The sequence below is a fragment of the Cotesia glomerata genome, unplaced genomic scaffold (assembly GCF_020080835.1).
Source record: "Cotesia glomerata isolate CgM1 unplaced genomic scaffold, MPM_Cglom_v2.3 scaffold_11, whole genome shotgun sequence".
NCBI lineage: Eukaryota > Metazoa > Arthropoda > Insecta > Hymenoptera > Braconidae > Cotesia > Cotesia glomerata.
The window spans coordinates 1,081,538-1,092,086 of record NW_025401443.1 but is presented as its reverse complement, the minus strand read 5'-3'; positions in this window follow the sequence as shown (position 1 = coordinate 1,092,086).

Here is a 10,549-nt window from a genome sequence, read left to right as displayed (position 1 = left end):
TAAATTTTCTAAATCTTTAGGACGATTAGGATAATAATTATCAATTAATGAAGGACAAAATATCTCGGTTGATTCGGGATCATTACGTTCTAATTCTTCAATTTCTTCTTTGGTTTTTAACTTTCTATTTCTTATCATTCGGACGTCTAACCATTTAATAATAGTTTCTGAATCTGTACCATGTAGAGAAATGCCCAACAAAGTATCGGCAGCTTCTAGAGCTCCGACTTCTCTGTTAGTTAAACTACGAAACGCAATCTTCCACAAAAGCTGAGGTAAAGTTTTGGTTGAGTTAATTTCATTAATTGTTTCTGATGATTTAGTTGGTTCTCTTTTCGTAGCATATTTTGTGACATATTGTGTCAGTATCGTAGATTTTTCTCCGATAAATTGAATATCCATATTTCCTTCCCAGACAGATAAAACTGATGGATTGTAATCATTAATATTAACTTCGTTTTCATTACGAGGAAGATCATACAGTCGGCTTTTACTTTTTAAGTTTCTACGCCCGGCTATTGAAGTAGAAGTATCACGAAGTACAAAGTTTTCAGAAACAGGTCGTGGAAATCCGAATCGACAAGCTTTACTCACTTTATCTGACTTTGGTTTTTTTGTTCGTAAGCAGTAACTATTGTGATTGTGTTGTTGATGTGTAGTTACGCGTCTGTAAAGTGTTGGTGATATCTTTCTATCTGGTAACTTACAAGTTACGTATTTCATGATAAATTCAACAACTTCTTCATTGGTGTTAATACCCATTATTGGAGCACCTTCTATCCAAAGTATTAAATGAAAATATTGAATTCCTCTACCTTGATATTCTCGGCGCCAAAAGTCATGGCTAAGTGGACCGAGAGGTTGGCTATCTGATTTAATGAATTCAAGAACAGCTTGAAATTTATTGTCAATAAATCTTGAAACTGATACTGGGTCAGCTGCAATTACTTCACTTGCAGATAGTTTATCAAAGTGTGGAGTATTAATTTCCTTTATATACTCAATTAAATCATCCCAAAGCCATTCAGCAGGACTGACAGTAAAAAACCATGTTGCAGGTCCATAATGACGTGTCATACATGCCAAATTGTTTCTAGGCTTACTCCAAAATAGTTCTGAATTTCGAAGTCGAGCAAACATAGTTGTTAAATTTGCTTCTAACTGACCATCTTTGAGATATTTCAAATAACTTTGCGCTGTATATCTTTCACGAGCATTTGTAACATTCAGTGTATGATAAACACCTGCACCAAGTTGACGAATGTTAGCGTCATTTAATAAAAAGAATAAATATTGCTGATTTAGACGAAAACGTGAATCAGCTGATTTTAATTTTGCTTTAATATATTCGAAAGCAGTTATACGTACTTCTCTTTCTTCACATTGACCGTTTTTACCATAAGGATATAAATCTGGAAAACATTGTAAGTCTAATGTTTTCAATCGATTATCTAATGCTTTTTCATTAATTTTTAACATTTGATACATATTTGTTGAAGTATCATTCTTTCTTTTATCATGAAGAGGATATATAGTGTATTGTGCATATTGAGAACTCTCTGGATTTAATACTTGAGTAATCATAGCTTGATGTTGAGGTGTTTTATTTTTATTCTCTTGAATATCAATTTTATCAGCACTCTCTTTGTCTTTTGTTGATAATGATAATTGACTGTAAGTATGATCACTAAAATTCATACTTCTGTCTCTGACAGCTGATATTTTATTGTAGCTATGGTCTTTAATAATACTATGATTCTCTCCGCTCAGTCCTTTATTTTCTCTATTTTCTGACTTATTACTTAACTCTTCAACATTTTGATTATCAAGAATCTCTTCTTTACTGGCGGTGTTATTTTTTTCTTGTTCCATACTGATAGGATTATTATTATCATCATTATTTTTATCACCGTTTATTGTATTTATTGTATTTACACTATTTTCATCTTCGGTCATTTCAAGTTGAAATGAAATATTTTTTGAATCTAACCATTCACGTAAATTTTGAGGGCATTGTGGTAATTTTATTTCAGAGTAAAGAGTATTATTACTCTTTAACCATGTCAATACTCTGAATACATTTTCTAAGCTAACCATTTTCTCCCATATAACATTTGACTTTGTAGGAATACTACGCATTACAATATACAGCTCATGATGTTTATTCAACAGATCAGTTGTAGAACAAATTTTTTTTAGTGTTTCTTCTATTGGCAAGGGAAGATGAAATGTTTGACCTTTTAGTTTTTGTATTCGCATAGTATGAGGTAAATTTTTTTTAGCAACAGTTCCTAATCTTTGAACTACTTGAAATGCTTTTGCTCGCTGTAAAAGTATTTTTTCATACTCATTTAATGCGAAAATTTCATTTGGAATTTTTCCAACATACATGTTGTTCAGTAAACAAGTTGGAGGCATATATCCAGAGCGAATTTTTCGTAAACAATAGTTACAAATAAAATCGCTGTTTATAGTTGGATCTTGTTCATTAATAAAGTTAATTCAATTATTCCATATTTCATTTGAAATAGGCTGACGCAATTTACTCAATTCAGTAACATCTTTTTTGAAAACTAACTTTTGACAGGATATGCATTTGAAGCGTGGTAAATCCAATGACCGTTTTGTAAAGGCCAGAAATGCTGCTTTGTTCTCAGTCTGTATTTTATCTTCATCTACACATAACCCTCCTTCTTTTTTATCTGATATATTTCCTTCTTTTTTCATTTTATTTGTAACATTTATTAAGAATTCTGAATCGCCAGATTCTAATGCCTTATCTAAATGAATCAAGTCAATCAAATTTCTTTTCATTTTGTATATAAGTTGCTTAATATATCGAACAGAAGGAAAATGAGGTGATTATAACTCAAGACATATTAATTCTGATTTGCATAAGTCGAAAGAAGTAAGACAAAAATTGTAATGACCCAATAAATCAACTACATCTTCAACTGAATGATATATAAACAATTTATCTAAGAATGTTTGAAAATTATTCAAATTTCTTCGTTGTAATTTTTCGAGAAAGATTTTATACCATGCAAATATTTCCATTTCCGTAGTTACTCGACAGTAATTATTGCAAAGCCATTTTAATTTTGCATGACTATCTTTTAATAAAGGTAGTATATTAGTACATTGACCCAATGAATTCATAGATATAGTTTGGTTTTCTAATGTTTCAAATGTATAGGATGTTTCATAAAAATAAGGTTCTGTAGTTTGACGATGAAGAGATTGACCACAAATAGCTTTATATTCATCAATGGTAGTTGCGGAATCAGAGGGTAGATGTGAAAGATGAAATTCGGCTTTCTTCTTTAGAATATGCAAAGTATTTGTCAATGTTTTCATATAAATTTTTCTTTTACACAGACACCATTTGACAATTCTTTGTGCTTCTAAATATTTTTCTGCGAGACTTTTTCCATCAACCAATGAAGTTAACTTCTGAATATAATATTCTGAAGAATTTATTTTGATAAAATTTTTCTTTGCATTCTCTCGCAGGTATTTAGCAACAATTTTTTTTGTAACTGATATTTTTTGTTTGTTAATTTTTCCTCTTCTAATAGATTTGGAATCTTGGCTTTAATGATTCTTACCATTAATCAATAAAAATTCTTTTGACTTATTATTGTCAAACTTACCGTCAGTGTTACTAATTATTACATTTGAAAGTGTTTTAGAAGTAATTGCCTCTTTATACAATTCTTGAGAATTAATTCCCTCTTCAGTCAATTGTCCAAAATTTCCTGGATCATTGTTATCTACTGACAATGAATCAATTTTTTTTGTTTTAGATTGTTCGACCAATAATTGCTTATGATTCGATTTCATATCATTGTTTTCACAGTTGTGCAATAATAAACTTTGATTATTTTTAGTTAATCCTTTATAGTATCTTATACGTTGATTGTAATTTTTTTGATTTCTTTTTTTTTCATCTTCTAAAGATCGTAGATCTAACGTAATATTGTAATCAATAGTCGGAAAATGGCTAATTATATTTGATTGGAATATTTTAACCAAATGAGGACGCATGAGACTTTGGTCGTAAACAATGTGTTGAGGTTTTTGTCTATATAATAAAGATATTGCAAACGCAATAGAAAATACACCACAGTCAGAACCATTACTTTGGTATTGAACTTTCATGAAATTTATTAATGATTTCTCTTTAATATCACAGTAAGGATACAAATGTTGCAAAAACAGAATTTGATCCTCATTCAATTTAAATTTATTTAAAGAATCATAAATATATATTTCTTTTGTATCATATTATGAACATATCCAGTGTTTATCAGTACTATATAATATTTGTATATGATTTCTCAATTGTGGCACAGGTATAATTTTTTCAGGTCTAGCCAAATATAATGTGTCACGGTGATCATAATCTGAACAAGAAGCTAAAATTAATTTGAATTGATATATATGCTCATCTTGCAACTGTTCTCCATTTAAGACCATATTCAGATGCTCACCCTCCAATATGGGTAGAAGACACTTATTATTAGTACTTCTTCGTTTTTTTGTAGGTAATTTTTCATTTAATGTTGTTCCAACTTGTCTTTTTCGTACATTCGTTGGTAAATCATTAATTACTTTTTTTACTCCTGTGATTGTACTATTTTCTTTATTATTTATGTCAGACTGAATGAGGAGCTTCTTTTTTATGATAACATTTGAAAATTTATTATCATTTGACATTACAGTTTCAATTTTTCTTTTACGTATATTAATTGATGAATTATTAGTTTCTGAAACGGTGAACTTTTTTAACTGATTATTTTGTTTTAGAGTAGTATTATTCACAACATTTAAGACTGGAAACCTATTACTGATGTTCATGCTCGGCATTTTTTCATCTTTCATTGCTGTGGAAAAAGCGTTTCCTACATTTTCTCCATTCTGTATCTTAGGAAAACTAATTATATTATTACTTTGGAATATCTTTATTAAATGATGACGCATTCGGTTATGATCATAACGAAATTCACCTTTTATAGGCCACTCTCCAAAAGCTAGAGAAGTTGCAAACGCTATTGCATAAACTCCACAATCATAATTATTCGGTTGCCCTTGGACATCGGGGAACTCAACAGTATTTGCACTAAATTCAAAACCAGGATATAATTTTTCTAAAACAATTTTATGATTTTTGTGAAGCTGTTTTTTGTTTGCTGAATCGAAAATATAAATTTAATGAGTATTATAATAAATACAAACCCAATGATCAGTACTATATGTTTCATTTTTGTGATGGATATACTCTGTCTCACGACTATGGAGTATTTGAATATGTGACTTATTGAAATCTAATTTTTCAATTAATTCAGGACATTGCACATGCCAAGATTCGCGAAAAGAATATTTAAATTGCCTATGCAAAAAAAAAGCAAAATAATCTATGTGTGTGTCTTTTAATAACTGATTACCGATGATATAAGAATAGTCCGAATCATTCAAAGGAATCATTTTTCGTATTTAATAGACATTCAAAAATTGAATAAAGTCAAATAACTATAAAATAACTTTATTAATGAAAAATTCAAAATTTATTTACTTAAATATTTATTTAATTCTTCTGAGTAACAATAACTGATATTGATTTATAATATTTATAATAATAATAATAATATTTATAATAATTATAAAAATAACAATGATATTTGTATTGTTTATATATATATATGCTGATTTTTTCCTCGAAAATACACCTCAAAAGAAGATGATCCTGAAAATTTGAGCCCGAAATAATCAAATCCAGCCGCTGGAGAATTTTTTGAATTTTGGAAAAAGTCGATTTTTCCTTGATTTTCAATTATTCATATCTCAGCTTCTATATAACTTAAAGACCCCTACCAAACAGCATTTTTCTCAGTAGACTCTCTACTTTGAAGAAAAAAATAGTTTCATGGTCTAAACTTATTTCGGACTTAGCTGACAGCCTCTAACTAACGAACTGTTTTAGTTAAATTTTAGCTATTTGTAAAACACTATTATATGTACAGTGTTTTAAGTTAAGGGCCGACCAGCTTCTAATATCTTCTATTATGGTATACTTCAATAGAATCTACGCAATTTTTCCTTGATTGCTTCTGTTAAGTAAAGTTATAGCTATCCAAAACCTATCGAATTGTAAAAAATTGCTATTTTTAGATAGCTAGAACTTTTTTCTCCGAGCTTAGATTTGCTTCAAATTTTCAGGAAAGTTGCTTTATTATATCCTTAAAAAGTCCTGAAAATTTGAAGTATGCTTTCGAGTTTGTATTCGAGTTATAAATTTTTTAATATCGTCAAAATTACGTTTAATTTTATATAGAATTCATTATTAATCTTCAGTGGAGGACATATAATAATAATTATCTTAAGAAATAAATATAATTTCCGCATCATAATCGATAATTACTTGTATTTTATTTCTGATTATTCCGTAAAACTCCGAAAAATTATGAATTAAGTCATTATATTAGCAAATTTGGAAAATGTTTATTTATAAATTTACTTTAACTACTTTACAATTTTTGTCAAAAGAAGTCATTTTACTTCCATAGAATTGTTGTTAATCGGTCTAAACGAATTGTTCATTTGAGTGTCATCGATGGTTTTTACAGTATCAAATCGTTTTTTCAATTTTTTTTTATGTTTTTGAACTTCAGCGTCAGATACTCAAATTGCTCTGGAAATAAAGAGTATTAATTACACTAAGTATTACTATGAGTTATAATTTTATTAATGTGTACCTCATACTTTTTATTTCTCTGAAAACATATTCATAAAACTCCAATGGTATTGTTACTTGTTGATCAGGAGATGATCTATGCAATGTCGCATTACTTTTCTCTTGATCGTACCCCCAGTTCGTCGCATACACTTTTTCCATGACTAGTGGCAAAAAAATTATAAGACGTAACTTTAACGCCGAAGTCTTGTTCATGACAACAAACATTTGCTAGATTGTTCGTTTATAGAAAGTAAATATAAGTATTCAATTAAAGATTCATTCAAAATGCAAACTTTTCTCAAATCGACGAAAACAACGTTAATATTAATTGCTTTTTAAGCATATTTTGGAACTCAAAAATTTCTTAGAATTCTTACTTATTTTTATATTGTGTAGGTGCGCCGTCCGAAAAGTAGATAACATTTTTTATCCATAGATATTCCTCTTCTTTTATTTCCATGAGTTTTTCTTGAAAAGCATGTACAGTGTAAGCTACATGATCAGTCGTATCACTTATCACACAGAAACTCATCTGTTGGAGCTTTTCTTTATCAGTTGCCTGAGGATCTTTGTAGTAAATGCAGAAAGGATGAAGTGTTGCTTGTGTGTTATTGTAGTAAAATGATTGAATAGATCTTTGTATAATAAAAGAATAGTTTTCAGCAAAATCTATGGTAATAATGCAAGTATCTGGCTCTAATTTATTTTTGCAATCGTATAAATAATTTTTCTGTGAATCTGCAATGTAATGATGCACGGTCAATTTTCACACATCACAAAATAAAGTTCCTAAAAATACTTCTTTTCTTTCAGTATGGTTTCTAAGAACTGCTCTACTGCCTTCTGTATCCCAGTTTTTGTAATTAACTAAATCATCAAAAATAGATATTTCTGATTCATTCATTAAATTTTCCATACCTGCTACTTTAGGATATTTATGACATCTATGTAGCATACAATCAGCATTATCAACGTTACAAACTGCAACTGCAAATAAATCTCTATATTTTAAGTCAGTTTTCAACACAGATATCTTTAATTTGACATTTTCATGTTCTGAACAGACACAAATCTCATGAGTTCCTGGATAACCAGCAAAAACACATTCTTCTGGTTTCATTGAGACAAAGAAAGGAAATTTTGGTAAACTATCGTATTCTGAATGATCCTCAATAAAATTGCTGTATAAATCTCTAAGCGTATACAATAACATTTTTTTGCACCAATTCTCCTGAATCGGAACCACTTCCACTTTTTTTTTGTATTGCTTTATACCGGGACAAATATAACAATTTTTTTCGTCTAAATAATAATTTTTTATGATTTCTATCATTTCATCTGTAACTTTCCAAAACTTTTTTCTCTTCCTCATTGTTAATAATCCTGAAATAAAAATTAAAATCAGTATTTTGATAAAAAATAAAAAAAGATGTAGAACCGATAAATTTTTATAGAATTGATAGTATGTATTCAAATAAAATTTCATTATCATACTACTTAATGAAGAACTAATATATACATTAAATTATACTGTACGTACCGTTTTTTACTTTGGACTTTTTGAATTCTCTAAACATATAATCAGAACAATTAAAGTATTGTTGAACTTGTTTAAATTGCCAAGATAGTGGTAAAACTGTTAATACTTGAATCTTTTCAGAAACAGTTTTTACTTGCTGAAATTGATTTTGCAGAGATAATATAATGTCTTTGAGCGTGTTACTATCTTCTATCAAATTGTGTGTTATTTGACTACTAAAACTAGAAATATTTAAATCATAGGCGTTATTTATTTTTTGGGTGAGTTCATCTAAAACTTCTAGCAAAACTTCTTCTGCTTTTTTTTTGCAAGCGCTCCGTAGATAATTGAGATTTATTTATAGGATCAATATTCGATTCTCTCAATATACTGTTAATTGAATTAACAGTTTGCGAATGAGATTAATAATAAGATCCAGATGAACATGGTTGTGAGGTGAAACTTTCAAATAATGAATTGCCGAGTGATAAAGTAGCACTGTCACTCTTGCAATACTCTGATCTTCATGGACATCTCCAATTTCCATAGGTTCTGATTCATCTAAATATGGTTCGACTATTTGATTTATTGATGCTTCACAGTTTCAACACCATTTATCTCCAAGAATTAAATTTATTGAAAGTACTTCTGATAAAATATTATTAAAATTTTCACATGTCTCTAATCTGATTATACTGAGGAAATTAGTTATGTTTTTTTTATGTTTATTTAAAGGATCACAACATTTATATTTATACGAAGAAAAGTAATCTAAAAATCAGAGCTTGTGGTAATGACAAATTTTCCCATCTGAAATTTGTTCATAAAATTGTTCGTGTTGTAATCTCAACTTTAAAAATAAAATATTTTCTTCGCTTAATTCACTTAGATTATGTAGAACTTTTTTATCAGAGTATGTCTCCAAAGAACATTCTAAATCAGTAGATAAACCGATATAACACTTTTCCATTATTTAAATTTTTTATACTATCAATACTTCAAATTAATCAAATAACATCCACTTAATACTGTAGGAAGATATACAGGTGTTTACATTGTTTACATGAACACATGTTAACGTAAATACCTCAGTCATGCCACGAAGCGGATAAGTAAGGTAACAAAAATGGTTCAAGCGCCACCTTTAATAAACATTCAAACTATTTGAAAACAATTAGAGCACTTTCGAGAAAGGAATATCTAACAGAAGTTTTATCCATGTACAAATTTTACTTGTTAACAAATCAATAATTTGATAGACATATAAGAAATTATCGACAAAAATTATTTTTTAAAACGTAATTTTGACGATATTAAAAAATTTATAACTCGAATACAAACTCGATAGCATACTTTAAATTTTCAGGACTTTTTAAGAATATAATAAAGCAACTTTCCTGAGAATTTGAAGCAAATCTAAGCTCGGAGAAAAAAGTTCTAGCTATCTGAAAATAGCAATTTTTTACAATTTCATAGGTTTTGGATAGCTATAACTTTACTTAACAGAAGCAATCAAGGAAAAATTGCGTAGATTCTATTAAAGTATACCCCAATAGAAAATACTAGAAGCTGGTCGGCCCTTAACTTTAAACACTGTACATATAATAGTGTTTTACAAATAGCTAAAATTTAACTAAAACAGTTCGTTAGTTAGAGGCTGTCAGCTAAGTCCGAAATAAGTTTAGATCAAATAACTACTTTTTTCTTAAAAGTAGAGAGTCTACTGAGAAAAATTTCGGTAGGGGTCTTTAAGTTATATAGAAGCTGAGATATGAATAATTGAAAATCAAGGAAAAATCGACTTTTTCCAAAATTCAAAAAATTCTCCAGCGGATGGATTTAATTATTTCGGGCTCAAATTTTCAAGATCGTCTTTTTTTGAGGTGTATTTTTGAGGAAAAAATCGTCATCAAAATCGCTGACCTAAGTGCGCTTACTTTCGTTGAAAACTAATGAATCTGCCCATATATATATATATATATATATATATATATATATATATATATATATACAGATAGATAGTTATTAGTCGAAGCCGAATACTCCCGATCTAAATTCTTGAAGAATGACTAATTTCTGATTATTATTTCTTCACCATAATATTTTATCGGTATGAGGTCTTATACCATCAGCGAAAATTTAGGTAAAATACACAATTAAAATTCATTTATCGACAATTATTGTTAGAGAAAGATGTAATTTTTTACTCAGTGTAACTTTTTCAATAACTGAAAAAGTAATTCAGACAGCCCAGACCAGGACTCGAACCTGGATCTTTTGGTTACGCGCCAAAT